At 42.4% G+C, this 21,159-nt stretch overlaps 1 long non-coding RNA gene across 1 annotated transcript in view; it reads left to right on the top strand.

Annotated features, from left to right (window-relative positions):
- Positions 1-19,030, top strand: part of LOC117283120 — a 337,433-nt gene extending 318,403 nt beyond the window's left edge. Inside the window, exon 7 of the long non-coding RNA XR_004514134.1 lies at positions 19,003-19,030. This is a non-coding gene — a long non-coding RNA (uncharacterized LOC117283120). The remainder of the gene's footprint in view (positions 1-19,002) is intronic.
- Positions 19,031-21,159: the final 2,129 nt, after the last annotated feature.

The following is a 21,159-nucleotide window of genomic DNA, read 5'->3' as shown; positions in this document are numbered from 1 at the left end:
TGTCCAAGTAAATTTATGGATGTTACGATGTGGAAACATTGTACTTTTGACAGTAAGATTTTTTATGTGGCAAAGTTTACTACTCTAAGTCCATTATCGTTACTAATTTCATGAAAACTCTCATTCCCAGATGTTAGTTTGAGAACATCTTCACTCCCTACTTTGGCACTGAAATCTCCTAACAAAATTTTCATAAGGTACTTCGGGAATTTATCAAATACATGTTCTACGAGTTCTATGTTGTTCTTCATAGAACCTGTCCTTTATATCGTCAATTTTATCTTCTGTTGGGGCGTGAACATTCACAACAATTATATCGCACCAGCGACCTTTTAGTATTATATATGATATCCTATCACTAGTGAACTCTACCCTCTTAACTGCTAATACGATTCCCTTATGTACGAAAAAACCCTGTACCTAATTCATGCTTTTCATTCCTCTTTCCATAGAAAAATATATAGTCTCCTGCTGGTGCGATGCCACCTCCATTCCATCTGACCTCCTGTACTCCCGCTAAATGTAACTTATATTTTAAGATTTCTTCTGCCACCGGCCTGATCGAACCTGCCCTATACAAACTTCGTACATTCCAAGTGCCAAATCTCATATCCATTTTCATTGGCTTAGGTCGTATATCCAAGGAATCCGTCCAGGTCCGAGGCTTTGTGTTCATTTTCGTAACATAATGATTTTTACGGTGAGGAGTTGTTAGCCCCACGCCCACCCCCCAAAGCTGGAGGGCTACCCCTTGTCGGTTGTTCGCGACTCCTTATTCAGTATATTCGCATCTTCCCTCCAAAACTGGAGGGTGCCTCCTCCATCCGCAACCTGAGGACGCGCCATGCCGTGGTGACAGGGACCCACCTAACATGGGAAATCCTTAGCCATCTGAACAAAACTGTTGGGTTCTCAGAATGAACTTTGCTAATCGACTTGCAATTGTACTGTCTATGATGTAAGCTGTACAGAACTATTAGACTTATTTTGGACTCTATCCATTTTTGGGCAGGATATACCTACTCAGTTTGGCCCGTTAGAAAGAGCGAGACTAGCTCTTTCTAACGGGCACAACTGAGTAGGTCTATCCTGCCCCATCCATCTGAGGATGGAGACAGATCCAATCTCCGAAACGTTGTGATTCTTTGTCTTACATATACTTGAAGATGTTTAGAGTCCAAAATAAGCCTAATAGTTCTGTATGGACTTTGTTGTTTCGACATAGTTGTGTTATGTCTGCAGTTATCACTCAAGGAGTGGCGTGCCACACCCGAGACTAGTCACGTCGATAGTTTCTTCGGTGAGTATTGTCATTACTCGACTTGATGGCGTTCGACGGCTTCCACTGATAGCACTAATCATGACACAAGAATCAGAAGGAAAAAGAGCAACAATCTGAATTCTGAAGATTATGCCCTACTTTGTACAGGCAACATACTCCAACATATGGCGTTACGAACTCGCTAAATTTTAGCTCTATTAGCCACGTAATCTAGCTACAGCGTCCATTAAAACTACATTGAGAGGGCGCCTAACAGCAAGCCAATTTTTTTTTCTTTCTCGGCTATAATAGCAGAAAAATACTTCTTTCTGTCGTTGTGAAATGTATTCTGATAATGATGAAATCGATTCTCCCCCTCCCTTCTTAGTACTTTTCCCCTTGTAAGAAAATTTTCAGTTGCAAAACTTTAATAAATTATATTATGGGATAGTACTGAAAGCATTGCTGCCATAGGAGGAGTTTAGTGCGTAGAGCAATATTAACTGGAGTGGTAGACTACGGTCTTTTGTTTTCCGTACCCCTGTCAATATTTCATCCCAAAGTTTGTCTCCTTTCACATAGTTTTGTGACGAATATAGACAAAAAAATTACTGAATTGCACTTTTTCTGAAAGTAGTTAATAAGATTAAATATTCATTTAAACTTTTATGGGGAAGCATCAAACGGTTTTGGACTATGGATGAAGCATAAAATTGTTTCCGACTTCTACCAGAGACTCGGTTACATAATTCCGAAGGTCATGAAAACATCATTGGAGATCGGAAATATTTCCTTTCTTCTGCATGTTGAAGGGGAAGTTATAAGCCCTACCTTTGCAATATTAATTTTATCATATTTGATGTATTTTTATAAAAAAAACCACAAGCTCGGAAATGATGAAATCTTGCACAGGCGCAGTTCGAAATTCACGGTATATGCTAACATTTATTATGTTGATTTACTTGCGAACATATGTTAAAACATTTATCTTTAAGTATTTTATCTCGATTTTATGGTGTGACTATTGACTGGGTCTGAATTCGTAATTGATATTGAACATTTGAAATATTAACTACAGGTAGCTATAGCACTGTCACTAATTCACACACCCTGCATTTCACTACAGCACTATCTGCTGTGTCTTCACTAGCTGACGTTGCCCTGCTAATGACCTCACGTCCACGCCGGCTGGCGGCCATCTCTCACCAACCTCCTACTCTTCTAACTGCCCTCTCAGGACTCTCTACTCTCGCCTGTACTCGGACTGATTCCCAGGCTGGCGGCCATCTCACACCAGCCTCCCACTCTTCTAACTGCCGTCCCAAGATTCCCTCTCGTTATGCAGCCAAAGCACGGACCGCACTGAGAACACAGCTACCAACAGTTACTCCATTATTACGTGTTACACAGACGTCACCTAGCAATGGCTGTTTCTCTGGCTCCACAGTTCATGCTTTGAGCATATATGCCACAGTATGTCTTAAAAGTTACCTTTTGGAAATAAGATATTAGAAATATATACTTACGTATTAGTAACTAAAGACAGGATTTGAATTGATAATTTGATTTGTTGAACGTTTATGACTCGAAATTACAAATAATTACAACACCCTCAGTAATTGACTGAGTGTTTATGTTGCGGGAACCTGTTAACAGAGCCTTTGCGTAGCATCGGCCGTCTCTTCTGACTCCTCCATTCCGTCATATCGCAATATTTTTAACATTTTTCTCCAAAAATTATGTTTGAAAAGTAATATTTTGAGAAAGAGTTATGTTTACACGTACATCACCGTTTGAGGTCAGCAACTGAAGGGAGTTCTCAACAAAATGTTTGAGATTGCTTAATTAAATAATCAAAATTTGATAAAATACAACATTGCAAATGTAGGGCATTGTGTCCCCTAGCCGAGCTAGTTGGCTTGGAGTCGGGAGGTGCTCAATTCGAACCCAGGACCAGACGCCAGTTTTTCATAACTGAAGTTTCCTCTGCTTTCTATCCAGGAAAATGCCATGGAATAGCTCAAATTATTTGCCCGACTTTGCCATCCACACGCTTTCCAACTCATTATGCATAAATTATCCTGCCATTTGACACTATTTAAGCTGAGCTATTGTCATCGTCCTTAAATAAGCCATAAAACAACCACACGTGGCCACTGCTTTGACACAACAGCACGTACGCCACCCATGCTCCCACCAGAACTACATCTCCGGGTATGAATGGACTCTCCCTTCGTGGTCTCCAAGTGGTTTAACTCAGGACTTTTCTCAAGAACGCCATTAAGTCTCGAACCCAATGGCTATTACCGACGTACGTCCTTCAGTTTGCTTTGTTATTTATTATATTGACGAATGTCCGAAGCACTTGAACGTATTCACAAACTTTCTGCCCTTTTCTCCCCACTTAAGCAAGTTTTTTTTTTGGGGGGGGGGGTAGCTACCTTTATTGGCTCTCTGCAGTTGTATAGCTGCGCGAGTAATTGAAAATTTGTCATCGATACCATTTTCTTCCCTTTTCTTAGCAATTTAATTTTTGTATCCCCCCCCCTCATTTATATTTCTTCATTTCCTATCCCCCCTGCCCAAACCCTACAGACCCCGCTGCCATGAGTGTAGGGTACCAGACTTGTATTCGAAGCTTATGCGTTTCCTGTCCTGGGGGGTTACTGGATATCTTACTTTGGCTTTCGATGGTTTTACTCAGTCTCTACTAAGATTTAGTTGTAGCGCAGCAATCCACGAGCAGCAATTTTGTCAATGTATGTTTCAAATATTGGAGTATTCCAGTTTATGTTTAGTAAAAGCCGGCCGGCGCGTAAGGCTGACAATCTCACCGCAATCTGTGAGCCGATTGTCTAGAAAAGCCGGGGCCTCGACGTCTCACAAACCTATGGGCCTCCACGTCCTGTCAAGAAAAATCTCCGTCGTCAAATGCACGAGTGACATGACGTCCGTAAGTCGGAAGAGTGAAGTCAGAATATACGTTGCTAGGCAACGACTGGGTAAACATATTCCCGCAGTAAGGAATACGCAAGCAACAACCGAGTAACTTCCGTTCCTATGTAACGACGCTGTAAGCACGCCATCTCAACAGCAGAAAGGCTGTGTTTTCCGCTTGGTCCTTACAAAGTGATTGTAAAAAAATAATTCATTTGAGGCCGTTCAATGGAGTCGAGCTGGGTTTAGAGGCGCCAGCCGGGATATGAGCTTGGGAGCGGAGGAATTGGACTGAGTTGACACCTGCAGAATAATAGCAAGAAAGGAATTAGGCCGTGCAAAGAAGGCTTCATACATGATTTCAAGTGACAGTGAGACTTATAAATCCGTTGCCAGGATACGACTAGTAAAGACTGTGTGTAACAGTGAACTGTAAAGTGTATACAGGTATATCAGCGATAGCGCTGTATTGACTGTAGTCTCGTGTTGTGTAAAGGTGTCAATAGATCCAGTCATCTAATCCAGAACCCGTCTCATAAATCAACTAACCCCCGTAAAACTTGGCAATATTTTATTTCTATCCATATACTGGCTTTCACAGAACGAGGTAACGTGACGTAAATAAAGAGAAGGTAAAAGTTAGACCTGGGCTCAATTAGCTAAGCAGCACGCCATGAAGACGTCCTCTTGGCCCTGTGGGTAGCATCTTCCCAGGGGGTACTGGGTGGGTAGGCAACCTGTCTAAGTCGAAGCTAACACTGAAGAAAAACCATGGTTCTCCAAGATAAGGGGACTCTCCAAGAGGCTGGTAACCTGCTCAAATAAAAAACAAACACGAAACAACTTTCAGGACTATGCGTGAGGACGGAACAGGCTAAAAAGCTCAACCTTTGCAGATGATGATCTTGATGCCACGTAGACGTATGGAGGAGTGGAGGTATACCTCCGCCATTCTTAACCTTGACACTAGATTAAAGTGAGTGTTCACCTTCACTGTCAGGTCGTTCTACTTCAGGGAAGGGGCCCACCTGTAACCCACCGGATAGGGGGGTTTAGAGGATCCAGAGCCGGTCTCGAAGCTGTGTCCGCCTAGAATACAATTCCGACTGCTCCGTCATCCACGTGAAATGAAGTAACAGCAACGTGGGGGTGTGCAGTGTAATTTGTAGTAGTTCTCAATCTTGTGCTGGTCGTGTAGCACGCACGTAACATCCACATGAGATAAGTAAAAGGAACGTGGGGGTGTGCAGTGTAATTTGTAGTAGTTCTCAATCTTGTGCTGGTCGTGTAGCACGCACGTAACATCCACATGAGATCTGTAAAAGAAATGTGGGGGTGTGCAGTGTAGTTTATAGTAATTCTCAATCTTGTGCGGGTCGTGTAGCACACACGTAACATCCACATGAGATAAATAAAGGAAATGTGGGTGTGTGCAGTGTAGTTTATAGTAATTCTCAATCTTGTGCGGGTCGTGTAGCACACACGTAACATCCACATGAGATAAATAAAGGAAATGTGGGTGTGTGCAGTGTAGTTTATAGTAATTCTCAATCTTGTGTGGGCCATGTAGCACGCACGAGATAAATAAAAGAAACGTGGGGGTGTGCAGTGTAATTTGTAGTAGTTCTCGATCTTGTGAGGGTCATGTAGCACGCACGACATAGAAGAGAAATGCATAAAGGGTTTTGATAGCAAAACCTGAAGAAAAGAGACATTTGGTAAACCTAGGCATGGATGGGAGGATAACAGTAAGATGGATTCACGTGCTTCATTTGGGTTTGCATGAAGTGATGGGAGTTCCTTCTTCAGCATGTGAGCAACTGTTAGATTGTCAAGAAGAACACTGCTCAATTTACTTCGCTACGTAGTTACGTAGTACGAATAATTTTGCTGTGTGGAAGTGAATCTTGTACACATTAAGCAAAAGCAGGCGGAATGCAGACAGGAGAGATGAAGCACTTGAGTAGTGTTAAGGGCTCTACTAGGCTGCTCCACACCGGTACTGAAGACATCCGCTGCTACTTCAGCATTCAACATGCGCGTCTGCCCGTTATTTTCGAGACATTACATTTATTAAACAGTGTGTATATATATACATTGTACTGCTTTTAATATTTCAATGAGATTTATATTTAATTCCTTCCTACCGTAATGACCACTTTGATGCAGTGCAAGTTCTGAATATTTCAGTAATCTGACTTCTGATCTGCGGTATGGACACCGCGCACGATTTTAAAGGTTGGTCTGGATTTCAGGACAGAATACATCATTTTATTCAGTACTTTAATTAACATAACTTCTCTCTGGATCAGACAATGTGAGGGCTTATGAAATATTTAGCAACTAATTTGAAGCCCCATCTTGAGAGCATCCCGTAACGGAATGTATTCCAGTGGGAGAGGCCGCCACGGAGCCCTCTGTCCCTCTCGTAAATCATTTCTCTGTAATTCAGAACTGATCGGGGAGAGCGCCGTAGATGTCGTGAATAACCCTTCTGAGAACTTACTCCTCCCTCGTCTGCTTACAACTTCAGCTGAAGTGACAGAAGCCGGAATAAAACAGTTGCTGTTGCGACAGACTACGGGCAGGATGGCCTGGGTTCGATTCCCGTCAGGGGCGACCAGACCGGCTCTGAGGCCTATCTAACGTGTATTTGGTCTTGTTTCCCTTGGGGTAAAGGGCGGGGGCGTGATCATGACCACTCACTTCCAGCTAGTGCCGAGATCAAGATTGATGGAGCTGTACCTACATTCATCCATACATCTTCATGGCGTTGTGCTTAATTATTTAAGCACAGAAACAATTTTTTTTCTCCTTGGCACTACAGCCCCAGTAGGCCTAGGCCTACCTCCATGAACTTCTCCGTTCACTTCGGTTTTTCTAGATCTTACACATTCGCTAGGACTCCTTGGGCGGGTGATCAGCTCGTCGAAAGGCCTCTACCTGTACACAAACACAGAAAAACGCACACACACAAACTAAACATCCACTCCCTGAGTGGGATTGGAACCCACGATCCCTGTTTCCAAGCGAGCGAAGGCAGTACATGCCTTAGACCGCTCGGCTACCGTGACCGGCACAGGGACAATTTTACCTTCACTAAACTCATTGCTATGACCGGCGGTCTAAGGCATGAGCTGCCTTGACTCGCTCGAACGCTGGTGTAGTGGATTCGATTCCCACTCAAAGGCAGGGATGGTTGTTTGAGCATATATTCTGTGTTTGTGTTGTTCTGTGTTTAGGTAGCGGCCTTGTGACGAGCTGATCCCTCTTCCAAGGAGTCCTACCGTCTGGGTAAAAAAAGATTACGAAACTGAAGAAGAGGCCAGGGCCCAAAAAAGGGTTATAGAGCCATTTATGAATAAAGAATGAATGAATGAATGAATGAAAGAAATTCCCTGCTAATCAGAAGCAGTTTCATAACTTTAGATTTTATTTTGTTTTACGCCGTCGTTGACTATTTTAGGTAGCGTCGCATGGTGGGACCACAGATGAATGCAGACTCTGAAAGTAAAGCTGTCAGTCATAAGAGGCAGTATCTCGGCCGATATTGGAACCGAGCACCTCCCGAACAGAAGCCTTAGGGAGTTGCCGCCATGCTAACCTACTTGGTGCTTTCATTTCAGCCAAGCGTAAGGAAGGCCAATAACGACGAGCATCTGAAATATCACGTAAACTTCAGGGCTCAGCCTGCCTGACGCTGGGCCCTCATGTCAGCGAGCCGTGCCCGATTTGGGGCACTGTAGCAGGCTTCTGTTCCAGTGCAGTGTCCCTCATTACCCCATCCACGCTGGGCCGTATTAGGTGGGTCCCTTTTCACCACGGCATGGCGCGTCCTCCGGTTGCGGATGGACGAGACACCCTCCAGATATGGACGGTAGCCGCGAATATATTGAATAAGCAGTCGCGGACAGCCGACAAGAGGGGGTCCTCCAGCTTGGGTGTCGGGCTTTGGGCTAACAACTCCTCACCGTAAAAATTAATCTTATTACAAAAATGTTCAAGAAGTTTCCGACCTGGTCGGATTCTGTGGACATATAGGATATTGATGCGAAAGCCAGAAGGAAAGAGACCACTTTGAAGGCCAAGGAGTAGGTGGGTGAACAATATTAAAATGTATCTTAGAGAGGTAAGATGGGATGGTATGGATCGGATTGATCTGGCTCAGGATAAGGAACAAGTGGAGGGCTCTTGTGAACAGGGTAGTAAGCCTTCGGGTTCCATAAATGTTGGGAAGTTCTTGAGTAGCTGCACAATTGGTGGCTTCTCAAATAGAGCTCAGCTCCATGAGTGAGCGAGTGATTAACCGGTTCTCTTGTTCTAAAGAACGAAAACGAATTAAAGGCGTTCGAAAATGAGTGTACACGAAGACTTACCGTAATTGAGTGAGTAGTTCAGAACGTTTCATAACGAGGAACTATGCAGAACTGCTCATCTCTTGTTCACAGGACACTGAACCGGCATATGGTTACGATACGGAAAGTAGGAATGTCTACAACATTTTGATGGGGAAACTACTTACAAAACTCGAGTAGAAAACCTACTGGATGACAGGATTAAGAAGCATTTTGTGAGGTGGGGTAACAAGACTAGACTTTTCTGTAATTGGTTCAGGATCTTGTCTCTCGTATTAGCAGTCTTGAACCATTCAGTTATGATATTGTCACGTTTTAGGGGTGTGGGACTATAAACGGGGTACGTATTGGTGAATTCATTTATTGACCACTTACACACACCACTCGGAGCTCGCTGATCTCCACAAATCACAAATCTTCTCCAGCCTGCAGTGTCTTCAATAGCCGTTTCCTGGTAAAGGATGATAACAGTGGAGATTCTTCAGCTTCACGCGCTCAGGTTCTTCCTGTCCAGCGAATATCCCGCAACTCAACTCTAGCGCCATCTCTTCTCTGCCTCTCTTGCAGAGTTCAACTGAACCCTCAGCCAACCGGATTGCCTCACCTGTCTTCCTTATAACCAATTGCACGGACCAGACAGAAAACACCGTTTCCATCATTAATTCTATTGTTATAGACGCGTGTTTACAGATCCGTTGTTTTGAAACCGGATGCATGACCGTTGCTCTGTTGTTGTTTGCATGTATATAGCGGACGTTACCTAGCAACGGCTGCTGTTTGCAGAGTCACTGCTTAGCAACGGGTCTATACGCCACAATATATAACTCAGGTAGAGGCCGTCTATCCAACTGACGTTACCAACATTCACTGCAAGACAGATAAGAGGATGACACAAAATTATACTGGGGGTAAACAAGCAGTGCCATCTTGGGATACATTATATTGTCTCGTGTAGGGGTGACCATTAGACGGGGTTTGGATTGGATGATTGGATTTATTGATCACTTACACACAAATCGTAACTACAGTTAATTACAGGGCTACCGCTAGTCTCCACAAGTTACAATTCACTGTTACACTCAATAGTGTTCTCAGTATTACAGACTCCACTAGCCGTTTCCTGGCAACAAATTTTAACGCAGGAACTGAAACATTCTCAGCGAATCACACATTCCAAATATCACTGTACTACACACACACACACACACACAAAGTTTTCTCTTCACAGGCTGACTTTCAAGCCTCACCTTAATTCTGTAATTTCTACCCAATCATCTCCGACTGTCGTCTCAAAAGACTCCCTCAATTCAATTCTGCTCAAGTCAAAGTCACGTTGCGACCGACGGTCGATCTGTCAGTCCGTCAGTTAGTCAGTCAGTCAGTCAGTCAGTCAGTCAGTGAGTCTTGGTGCCGAGCCCAGTCTGGGGCTCATGACCAGATATTTATTGCTGTTTGACAGTTACGGTCTCGTTTTTGTGGGGCGCCCTCTCTGAGGACAGGACGGGTCTGCATTTTGTAAGAGTCATTGTCTGCAGTAGTAAGTCATTTGTCATAATGTAAAGGATATTTACATTTTACATGTTAAACATGTTAATAAATGTATTAAATATATACAGGGCCTCTGTCATTCCAGGCTCAGTACAGCAGATTATGCCCCGTTTGTAGTAGTATTCGCTACTACGGCAGTCTAGTTACTTGAAGGGGCGTATGCCTGACCGCCGCCAAGTTTAAGCCTCTTATACTTTCTGTGTCGGGCTTCGCCTTTTCAAATATTACGAACATTTTCGTTATCATGATTTTGTATGACTTCTGCTTATTGCCTGCATAATTTTGTTATATAATCATATACGTACGGAATATTGAAAGCCATGTGTAAGTCGCGAACCGGTGTGTGCTTTGGAAAATTGCCAATGGTGCGGAGAACCTGGTTTTGCAGGCGCTGTAATTTCATTAGATGGGTGTCTACCGCAAACTCCCAGGCGGGACTAGCATAAGTCATTACGGATCTAATGAGAGCTTTGTGGAGGGTCAGCTTAATGTTAGCGCTTAATCGCTCATTTCTGAATAGGGAATACACTCTAATGAATGTTCTGAAGGCCTTGACTTTGATCATTTGTATGTGCAATCTCCATGTAACCCTCCTATCAAGGATTATACTGAGAAATTTCACACTATTTACAAATTTAATATATCATCCATTCAATGTAAGATGAGACACAGGCGGACGACGACTGGGAGAGAAGCTGATCTCCCGAGTCTTATCTTCACTAATTTTGATATTCTAGAAACTGTAAATTCGTGCGTCAATTCTGCTGGACTTGGGTCCTCTTTATATAGCCTATGTTGGCCCCAACAGAAAATACCGTTTCGTAACAAGTCCTCTGTTGTTATAGAGGTGTATTAACCTCGCCGTTGCATAGAAACGGCAGGTCTATTATTGCTTGTGTGTTAATTTCCGCAAGAACCTGTTTACCGAGAAGTTGCCTAGCAATGAGCTCCGCTGTTCTGGCTTTCAGGCGGCATGTCACAGTATGTTAGGAAACCTGACGGTGGTTGCAGGATGGATAATTTTGAATGGTTCCTGTGATACTGGATACCATGGATCCTAGAGGATCTTGGAGCGAGAGTGTAAGTTAGAACTGCAGCTACAGCATAAGCTACAGAAGTGTTTGAAAGTTTGGAAGGAAATAACAGAATGTCTTCTGTCTATTCTTTCTCGGAACTAAACGGGACTTGACTGCGATGACGTGCAGTATGTTGTCACGTATAAGGGTTACCGTGACGATCAATTAATGGGTTCTGAACCATTTGAATCGATTTATTGGCTCTTCACCAGTCCTAACTACAATTACTTACAATACACTCAAGGTTACTGCATCTATAACACATAAAGTCTTAAACACTTCAAGTACTGAACTGCCTTGAACGCCGTCTTCCTGACGAATCTTCTGTTCAGTCGACTCGAGTGGATTCTTATGTTACGACCGACTGTCAGTCTTCCGGTCTGTTTTGGAAGAAAGCACCCATCTGGGGCTTACGAACAGATTTTATTACTGTCAGGCAGTTGCGGGTTTCTTGATGTTGGGCGCCTTCTCTGATGACATGTCGGGTCTGTTTACAACTGCTACTGGGCCTCGCCAGCAGAGTAATTCTCGGGTTCCGGGTCCCTTGGGACTCGTGATCATATTTTACTGTCTCAGATTGAGACTTCCCTTTTCGTCGCCTTCTACGACTCGCAGGGTCACGGTGGAGGTATTCGACCCCACCTCCACACGGGTCTGACTCGTCGCTCCTATTTTCTGTTACAAACCTTCGGCTCGACACGGACCTACATAAGAGAAAATACATCAGTTGCTCAGGAACGGATATTCTATATTGTTGTAAGACGTGTCCACCCTTGCATTTCCCAGCAATGGACATTCTATTGTTGCGAATTCGTTGCAGCGAGACGTGTTTACTGGTCTGTTACCTAGCAATGGATGTCCTTCTGCTGTTGAATTCGCGCTGGTTGGAATGTGTTTAGCTATTCCTTTCCTAGAAGCGGCCCATTCTTTCACAACACTATTATTATCATTTTGTATTGACGTTGAGCATTCGGGTTGTTTTTATAATCATTACTGTTTAACAATAATTCCCATTGTAAATAATAATAATGAGTTTTTTTGTTTAGTCGAAAGGGAAAATCTGAACAAATTCCGAAAAAAAGACCAACCTTGATCGCCATTCACAGTGAAACATCCAAACAATCCTTGCTTCCACGTGTCCTAACTTTGGACCGAGCCTTGTAGTGTAACATGTATATTTTCTGCTTCATAACAAGGGCTTAAGTAAAAGTCATTACGACATAAATTGGCTTTGTGCCGTTATTTTTTACTTAAGCCCCAGTTACCGTGTTTGTAAGTTTCATCGTACAAGAGAGTTGTTTCCAAATTGTGTTGCGCAACCCTATGTGGGGATCGGAGCTATTTCGTTAAGGGGGCGCAGGATATTCTGGGAATGTTATCTAGTGAAGCTGGCTTTATTAATAGGTAGAAAATGTAAAGCTGTCCTTGTAACAGACCGTGGAGGCCCATAGGGTTGCGAGATGACGAGGGTCCCACATTTTCTACACAATCGGGTCACAGCGGTGAGGTCAGCCTTACGCACCGGCCGCGCTTTACCCCCTGGAAGATCTCTGTTACTCATTTCTGTTGGAAGCTGAGTCGAACCAATAATGCAGCTGGAAGGATTATATCAGTTAAAAAATCCAATCACCTAATCGGGCACCGAAACCACGATCTACCGGATTGTATCACAGTGCATTAACTAAATATGCTACCGCCTGCCCCAGACTTCATTATAATTCCGAAAATATCAGAGATAGGCTGTTTAATTTTGTGCTTTTTAAAATTTCTGTAAATATTATTAATTGATGTAAACTACAATTGTTTATGTAAGATATGAGGCTTAGTTTAGTACAGAAACGATGAGCTCGAAACACTGTCCTCTTTGTAGAGATAGGGAGGGGTACATAATAATTTCTGTATGGGTGTGAAACTTGGTCTCTGACATTAAGGGAGCAACATAGACTGAGGGTGTTTGAGAACAGGGTGTTGAGAAGAATATTTGAAGGGATGGAGTGACAGGAGGTTGGAGAAAACTGCATAATGGGGAGCTTCATAACTTGTACTCTTCTCCAACTATAATTAGAATAATCGAGTCGAAGGGATGAGATGGGTAGGACATGTAGCACACATGGGGAAGAGAGGAATATACAGGATACTGTTAATATTGATCTTAGATTGACAGGATGGGGTGATATAGACCGGATCGGTCTGGCTTAAAATAGGTATCATTGGAGGGCTCTTGTGAACACGGTTATGAACCTTGGGTTCCATAAAATGTTGCGGTTTCTTAAGAAGGGCTTAGTTCCAAGAAGTGAGTTAAACCGCTTGTATAAGGGCTACAGTTATGTGTTTATATATGTCAAGTTTCGAAGGTTTCGAACTTCACACTGTTGCTGTATCTGACGTAATGTGGCATCTGTTGGAATTTTATCTGAACTACATACTTAACCAAACATTTGAAGATCCTTTCAGTTGCATTTGAAATTCTAATGGAATTTTATGCATATTACGGTTACTTACTCCTGAGCTTTCCAGCGGCACTTCAAGCAGCTCTGCGGGCATAAAGCTTGCATTTTTGCTGTCAGTAATTTTCGAAAGAGGAAAAATCTAGTTGCAACCGGGATAATTCAAAAGAGACAATATTTCACTTAAGCCCTTCTTACCGAGAATGAAAAATATATAGAAGTGCTTGGAAAGAGGAATTAAACATTTACGCTTTTCTCACATTAAAATATAAATTTTGCTTCCTCAAAGAACCCATTGTCGATAAATTTGAATATAGAGAAACTTATTAATTATTTAAACGTTCCTACAGTGAAGGTTTATAAGAAGTTTCGTACAAAAGCTGACGATGAAACACAAAGAAATAGTGGGATATTTTTGTGTGGGGGAAAACATATATTTTGTCCGGCTTTATAAGATATGATTCCGGTATTAACAAAGGCATTGCTAATAGGACAGAAATATACAAAGTGGATAAGTTACCGTTCGGAATATTCCAGGTTTATCCTGATAATGATATCCCTCTGTTCATACTAAATATCCTCTATATGCCCTGATTCGAATCCCACTTGTAAGACTTAGTAAGTAACCTATGACGTGATAAACCCTTCTATAGTGCTTCTAGTCATGGCGGGTTCCTTTTTCCTCCATTTTCTTGTGGCTTTATGAAGTATGCAACAAAGATTTAATTAATAATAGAAAGTTTTCCGTCTTTCCCACATCGAATAAGCTGATAGGCATTGCATGTTGATTTTGTAGTACAGGATTTTTATAGTATTAAATTTTAATTAAATTTGATGGAGAACTGTTAGTAGAAGTTTAGGACTTGCTTCGGTTTTACGACCCTTACGACTTTTTAATGCTAACTCTGTATTATAATCTTGGTTATCGGCTTTTTGGTTATGTTCTGAAGTCCTGAAGTATGACCAAGTAATATTATCCCGAAGCGCTCAGCTTTATCATATAATGTTCGGTTTTGTTTGCAAGTTTACTAATATTACAGCCTATTCCGTGGAAGAAGTAAGAAAAACAGAATTTTCAGACGTCTATACACAAAGACTGCTTACACTTCACGTGATTAGACCCCGGGTTTTCACGTCGGAGGCCTGTGTTTTATTCCAGGGTGCTATGTGTGACGTAACTCAGGCTTAGTATTATTGTAACAATGCTGATTCAAGCACAAATGTTTGTTCAAAAAGTGTCAATGTAGCTTTACCAACTATGGGACTTATATGTAACTTAGGCTGCAACTCTGAGAGCTATTGTCTTGTGAAATGTGTTGCTATGTAATCAGAGCTTTACAAGAGTTTCGATGGAAATTGCCGTCCCAATCTTCAGAATAGAGACTTAGGCTGAGCGTGGGAAGAATTCATAGGTCTGTTTATGGGCGTATACGTAGGAAGGAGGAGGCTGGCTCTGGACATATGAGCGGACTAAGAAGGGACGGCGTCGTTATGAAGTGACGTGTTTCGGAGGAAGTTTATGCGTCCTATTTCAAGGTATAAAAATAAGCTCAGTTCTGACCGTCCTTTCCTACCTAATACTGCCTACTGTNTTCCTGAAATGCCTGCTGGTTTCACGTCTTATATTGTTCAGATTATCCCCTTTTAACGCGCTTGGATCCTGTAACCATTGCAATTTGGCCTGCTTCTTTGATCTAATAATTTTGAGCATCCTTCATCGAACCATGGCTAATGTTTCTTCGGTTCATAATAACCTAGACTCTCTTTGGCAGACATTTTTATATTCTCTCTAATAGTTTCCCAAGCTTTATTAAGATCCACCCCAGTTTCTAAGTTTTCCAAACCCTCGAACCTATTTGAGTTTTTCAACACGATACTGCTCTTTACCCTCTACCTCATTTAATTTCTTGAGAATGAAGCTCTCCATATGAACTCTGTGTGTTGTTTCTTTGCTCATTGCCAGTCTTTCCCTAACCATTGCCACCAGCAGGTAGTGGTCAGTATCACAATCTGCTGCCCTGAATGATCTGACATCAAGTATACTTGAGTGCCGTCTCCTGTCTATCGAAATATGGTCCATTTGATTGTGTATCTTCCCATCAGGAATTGTCCAAGTAAATTTATGGATGTTACGATGTGGAAACATTGTACTTTTGACAGTAAGATTTTTTTATGTGGCAAAGTTTACTACTCTAAGTCCATTATCGTTACTAATTTCATGAAAACTCTCATTCCCAACTGTTAGTTTGAGAACGTCTTCCCTCCCTACTTTGGCATTGAAATCTCCTAACAAAATTTTCATAAGGTACTTCGGGAATTTATCAAATACATGTTCTACGAGTTCTACGTTGTTCTTCATAGAACCTGTCCTTTATATCATCAATTTTATCTTCTGTTGGGGCCTGAAGATTCACAACAATTACATCGCACCAGCGACCTTTCAGTATTATATATGGTGTCCTATCACTAGTGAACTCTACCCTCTTAACTGCCGATACGATTCTCTTATGTACGAAAAACCATGTACCTAATTCATGCTTTTCATTCCTCTTTCCATAGAAAAATGTATAGTCTCTTGCTGGTGCGATGCCACCTCCATCCCATCTGACCTCCTGTACTCCCGCTAAATCTAACTTATATTTTAAGACTTCTTCTGCCACTGCCCTGAGCGAACCTGCCCTATACAAACTTCGTACATTCCAAGTGCGAAATCTCATATCCATTTTCATTGGCTTAGGTCGTTTATCCAAGGAATCCGTCCAGGTCCGAGGCTTTGTGTTCATTTTCGTAACATAATGATTTTTACGGTGAGGAGTTGTTAGCCCCACGCCCAACTCCAAAGCTGGAGGACCACCCCTTGTTGGCTGTCCGCGACTGCTTATTCAATATATTCCCATGTTGAAATAAGTTAAACAGAATGTACATTGTGTTGCAGCATTAGTAGGAAAAAGTTATGGTGTTGTTCTAAGAATAGCTTTGAGAATTATACATATCCGTATATTCTGTATACTTTAAAGTTTCTTCGTTTTCTGTTAGGCTTATACTCGTGTATACTCGTGTCTATACTATATGTATATGTATATACAGTATATATTAAAATATATATTTATATACACTGCAATTTTCAGTTCAGCTTCAGATGTTATCGTTAGATTCACAACTCAGTGCAAGATTTAATACAAATTCACGAAAGGTTTCGGCTACACACACACGACTATCATCAGGTATATATGATCATTTACGTAAGTTGTCACCCTTGGGGACTGTATGTGAGAAAAAATATCATTATTGAAAGCTGTCAATTTTCTGAAGAAACTTTCAACGTTATGTAAAAAAATCATAATGTATTTTTGCTTTCTTCTTTCGCGTGTCCCCCCTCAACCTGGAGATGTGTATTTTTCCCCTGTGCTCCGGTAGCCTAAGTATGCGATGCTTTCTTCGTGTATGTTGTGGCATCACTCTAGCTCTATTCTAGAAGGGTTGGATAAAATGTAGTGGCAACACTGCTGTAAGATGAAATATGTGCGTCAAGCGACCCTAGCGCCGTCTGTAGCTGATAGCAGAAGTTCAGTTTAAGTAGTGCAATGTGTGGCTCTGGTTGTGTTTAATTGAGTTGCATTGTGCATTGTCTTGAAGTGCAGGAGCCCAGTTCAAGCACACTAAGAACATGTTTACGAAACAAGAACAACGCTCCTGGATAAAAACTGAAGTTGCACGAGGTCGTAGTGCACAAAACTGTTATCAGGGACAGCTAGAAGCACGTGGTGATGCTCCTTTGCCATATCGCACAGTGGCACAATGGGTGAAATTGTTCCGTGAAGGGAGGGATGCAATTCAGGACAGCCGTCGTTCAGGACGACCCCATGTTGACAAACACAAAATTCAGCTTCTTGCTTCTCTGCTGGATGTCGATCGTCGATGGGCTGCGCGGGAGTTAGCTGCTGAGGTAGGCGTATGTCACAAAACAGTGCTCCACGTTCTGTACGATATTCTTGGATACCGCAAAATTGCAGCACGTTGGATACCCCATACAATGTCCGAGGTGCAACAATGGCAGCGTTATGCAGTTGCGCAGGACTTGTTGGACCGGTACCAGAGGGAAGGTGACGACTTCCTTGGAGGGATCGTCACTCTGGACGAAACTTGGGCTCGCTCATACGAACCGCGCTTGAAGCGACAATCAAATGAATGGAAACATCCTGGCTCTCCTCGTCCAAAGAAAGTGCGCCCTGCACAGAGTAGTGTGAAGGCGATGTTCATTGTGGCATATGACACTGATGGAGTGATACTGCACCACACTGTACCTCAACGACAGACAGTAAACGTTGTCTACTACTGCAGTTTCCTGCGAAATCATTTTCGTCCAGCACTCAGGAGAAAGCGACGACACTTGTTGGCAACGAACCCCATCATCCTTCATGACAATGCAGAGGCTCATACTGCTGAGGCTCTCAAGGATCTCCTTCGTCACTGGCGATGGGAGATACTGCAACATCCGCCATACTCACCCGATATGAGTCCGTGCGATTATGATCTCTTTGCCAAAATGAAAGAACCACTGCGAGGGACACGTTACAACACAAGAGAGGAGATTATTCGTGCTGTAGGGCGGTCACTGCTGGACATCAACGGAAGTGGATGCGCTGATGGTGTACGACGCCTTCCACAAATTTGGCAGAAGGTGGTACACATGGAGGGGGCGATTATATTGAAGGAATGTAAGTGTGTTTACCTCAGTAATAAAGTCATTTCAGAACTATAGAGGCGTTGCCACTACTTTTTATCCGACCTATATATGTGGCTGTTTTCCAACAAATTTTCTTCATGGAGCTGTTCTCATGGCTGGTAATATGGCTCTCTTATTTTGTATGTTGTCAGGTGATTTCACTGTTGTATACAGAATGTGCCAGGAGAAAAATTCAGTATCCTGGGAGCTCATAGTATCGGTCATTCTAAGCAAAACAGTGTAAATGTACATGTGCCCTATTCCGAACGGTTTCCGAAATACAGCTATTTCACTGTACACTGTACAGACGAGCAACACGCCATGTCCTTCCACGAGTTGCAAAGTGCATTGATGTTGATGGTGGAACTTTCGAAAATGTATTGTATTAAGTAAACTGTGCCAACGTTGTCACTTGAACAATAAATACAGGTATTAGAAACAGTACGTAATATCTCTTTCTTATCAACAGTTTTGGAACTGTACAGTGAAATGGCTGTATCTCGGAAACCGTTCGGAACAGGACACATGTACATACACAAATTTTCACTTAGAATGATCGATATTATGACCTTTCCTCCTGGGACACTCTGTATATTGCGGTGGTTGGACTGAACTTGAGATACAATAACACAATTTTTGCATTTATTTACAGGAACTCTATAAATCATACTGAATTCTGGCGTTCTATGGGGACAGTTTGCGATTATGCAAAGACTCTACATCCTCTGGTAAGTCATTTAGTAATTAATTCACCACAAGAGTAGCTGATAGACAAGACCATTTCAATATAAAACCACAAATTACAGATTTATTATGATTCATCAAACATAATAGTATCCATGCATTAACCGTTATGTAATGTGCAATTCTGACGTCATTAATTACATAGAGTTGTTATGTGTAAATATCGTTTCAATCCTAGATCAGGAGTGGGAAAATCTTAGACCGAAACAAATTACCGTTTCACAGCAAAATATTAATTATCCAGCAAAGTTATGCCTATAAGAAATTTATGTTTTCTGTATACACGTATAATTGCAAGTGCTCATATTGTATTAGTCGTACCATTGAAATAGTGTTGAAGAAAGAACCACTGTTTATATTGCCACGTGTAGGGGGGGGGCACACATGACAAAATGACAGGTTCTAGTTCGGTTGATTGGATTTATTGGCAGCTTGGTTACAAGTTCTCTTAATCACAGCGCTGCGACTGATTTCCACACACACGCGTCCTCTCATGGTGAAACAGTTAAAACACAGGAAATAGAGCTTGAAATCAATCCAAAATGTTACACATGAATGAAGTATTTTAATCACTCTTTAAATCTTCACAAGTCGACGAACTTTCCGTGACTGTCTCCCACCGAGAACTCTGTCACTGCCAATGTCACCTCTAGTTCCGGTTCGCTCAGAACTTCCAAAGTCAGAGTCACATTGCGACATACGGTCAGTCAGTCAATCAGTCAGTCAGTCAGTAATTCTTGGTGTCGAGCCCCATCTGGGGCTCATCACCAGATATTTATTGCTGTTTCACAGTTACAGTCTTCTTTTCGTGGGACGCCCTCTCTGACGAGAGGATGGATCTGTATTTTGTATATGCTGCTGGCCCTTGCCAGCGAAGTCTTTTTCGGGTCCGAGTCCCTTGGGATTCGTGACCATATTTTACTGTCTCAGATTTGAGACTTCCCGTTTTGTCGCCTCCTACGACTCACAGGGTAACGATGGGGGTATTCGACGCCCTCTGAACTTACGGCTCCCAGCTCTCGTTATATAGCCTGGACCGCACAGAAAGCAGTCTCTCTATTGATGAGGTTTGTTTACTTAGCCGTTACATACGAAAGGTCGCAGCGCGGATCCATAGAAAACCTGTCACATGATAGCTATCTTGCCAAACCATTGGCGCGCTGACTTTCGTCTAGCAACAAGCTATAAACTTTCGTCTTGTTGTTGTAACTCACTCAACTGAATGTTGTTTATAGGTCATTGCCTAGAAACGCTCTGGCCATCCATGTTAAAGTATTTTTTTTGTTGAATTTAAAACGTTTTAACTCGTATTCCCCCTCGTTGGTGGATCCACCTAATCGTGGTGAGGGGGTTTGAGTATGCCAAGGACCCTGAGAGCTATACCAGCGGTAGCGTAGCTACTGGCAGGGCCTCCCTTGCTGGACAGGTCAAAGGGTAGGCATCAGACGAAGAGAGACACCAAAAACTGATGCCGGAAGCAGCGTCATCAGNTGTTAAAAGGTCGCGGGTTCGATTCTCAATGAGATTGATTTCCCTCGATTGACCTATTCCTTCCAACCTCAGTATGACCCTGGGTTCGACTCAGCCTCTAACAGAAATGAGCACCAGGAGGAGGAGTATTAATTAATAATTAATAATATAATATTATAACTCGAAAAGTTTTATCTCCTATAGAATCAGTGATGCCGAATGACGTCATATTCCGTCAGCAGTTTCATTCTGTTGTTTCCGGCTTGAAAATTTCTTGGCCACGGAAGCCCCTTCAGTAGTTTAGAATCACCCTGTATTTAGACGTAGGTGGGAAGATATAATATTGATCTTAGGGAAATAGGATTCATGTGGCTCAGGATAGGGACCAGTGGAGGGCTCTTTTGAACACGGTAGTGAACTTCCGCTTGCATAAATTGCTGGGAAATTCTTGAGAAGCTGAGCCACCGACAGCTTGCCAAGAAGGACTCAGCTGCATGGAGTTCCTTAAATGGCAAGATGGCTAATGAATTATGAATTGGGAATTATATGGAAGGAAGTGGTCCTGGCGTATTTCAAATTATTATCCCGGGTTTGC

This window comes from Cryptotermes secundus, unplaced genomic scaffold (genome assembly GCF_002891405.2).
Source record: "Cryptotermes secundus unplaced genomic scaffold, Csec_1.0 scaffold313, whole genome shotgun sequence".
Taxonomy (NCBI): Eukaryota; Metazoa; Arthropoda; class Insecta; order Blattodea; family Kalotermitidae; genus Cryptotermes; species Cryptotermes secundus.
This window is presented reverse-complemented; position numbering and strand designations above follow the sequence as displayed.